The sequence below is a fragment of the Microtus ochrogaster genome, linkage group LG2, assembly GCF_000317375.1.
Source record: "Microtus ochrogaster isolate Prairie Vole_2 linkage group LG2, MicOch1.0, whole genome shotgun sequence".
NCBI lineage: Eukaryota > Metazoa > Chordata > Mammalia > Rodentia > Cricetidae > Microtus > Microtus ochrogaster.
This window is the reverse complement of record NC_022028.1, coordinates 22,888,607-22,890,442: the sequence shown is the minus strand read 5'-3', so window position 1 is coordinate 22,890,442 and position 1,836 is coordinate 22,888,607.

Here is a 1,836-nt window from a genome sequence, read left to right as displayed (position 1 = left end):
CTTTGACCCATTTATCATTCAGCATTTTGTTATTTAATTTTCATGAGTTTGTGTATTTACTAGAGATTTATCTGCTGCCTGTTTTAACTTTTATTGCATTGTGGTTGGCTAAGATCCAAAAAGTATTTTCAATCTTTTTGAATTTGATAACAAGGAGGGCCCAAAGAGGGATGCACGGATTTCCCTGGGAAGGGGAAATAGAAGAGCTCTCCTGGGTAAACTGGGAGTGGGGGTGGGGTGATAAGAAGATGGGAACTTGAGGGAGCAGGTTGGGCAGGCTGGGCACAGGAGGCAAGTTGGGGGCAGGATAGAGGGGGAGAGTGGTGAAAGAGATGTCTTGATGGGGACGTATTTTGGGGTTAGAGAGAAAGCTGGTGCCAGGGACACTCCCAGGAATCCACAAGGAAGACTCCAGCTAAGACCCCTAGCAATAGTGGAGAGAGAAGGTACCTGAACTGGCCTTCTCCTGTAATCAGATTGCTGACTACCATAACTGTCATCAGAGATGCAGAGATTCACAGCCAAGCACTGGGCCAAACTCTGGCAGTCCTGCTGAAGAAAGGGATGAAGGATTGGCCAGGGGGCTCAAGGTCATGATGGGGGAACCCACAAAGACAGCCAACCAGAGCTAGTGGGAGCTCATGGGCTCTGTATCAACAGTTAGGGAGCCTGCATAGGACCAACCTAGGCCCTTTGCATGTGTGTATATGAGAGTTGTGTAGCTTGGTCTGTTTGTAAAGCTCCTAGCAGTGGGATCAAGACCTGTCCTTGGGGCTTAGCGGGCTTCTAGGAACCTGTCCCCATGCTGCCCAGCCTTGACTCAAGGGGAGGAGCTGGGTCCTGCCTCAGTGTGAGGCGCCATCCTTTGTACAAGCCAATGGGAGGCCTGCCCTTTCTGAATGGAGATGGCGGAGGAAAGGATGGGGAGGGGTGGATGGGGACTGAGGGAGGGGACAGGAGAGGGGGGAAGAGAAACTCTAGTTGGTATATAAAATAAATGAAAAAATGTTAAATAATTAAAAAAATAATTTACAAAAAAAAAAGAAAGAAAATCATGTGCTGCTGAGGAGAATTACACCCTTTTGTGTCTGGGTGGAATATTCTGTAGATATCTTTGGTTTGGGAGAATATTATATAGATATTTGATGTAAGATGTCAGTTAATTCTGATGGCTTTCTGTTTATCTTTTGCCCAGATGACCAGTCTATAGGAGGACATGGACTATTGAAATTGTTAATCTGTGTCTTTAAACCCAGTAGTATATTTTTAATGAGATTGGGTGAAGTAGAGTTTGGCACATATATATTAAGGACAGTGATGCTTTCTTGGTTAGCTGCCCCTTGGATAAAGCTCTTCTGATCAGTTTGAGTTTGCAATCTATACTGTCAGATATTAGGATAGTGACTTGGCTTGCTTCCTCCTGATTGGAGGGCTTTGTCCATCCTGCCCAGCTCTGAAACACGTGCATCTTTGTCTCGAGATGCTTTTACAACTCTCCTGGCCTATTTATCTACGTGACGAGCAGTCTTCCTCCTAAAGGCTGGAGCTACAATAAAGCCTTGCTGTCTTCTGTAGCACAGGTGCCTTTGTGATCCTGTTCTTGCTCGGCAGTGTCTTGTTCTACTTTTACCTTTCCACATAGTACTAAGATGATGGAGGCAGAGTCTGGTGGATCCCTGTGAGTCCCAGGCCAGTCAAGGTACATAGTGAGACTGTCTAAACTGAAGATCATTTGGTGGAATTCTGTTAGGATATCCCAAATCCGTGCCAGCATATGGAGAAAACCGACATCTTTATAATAATGAGTCTTCTAGTCTCTAAGTATATATTTTTCTT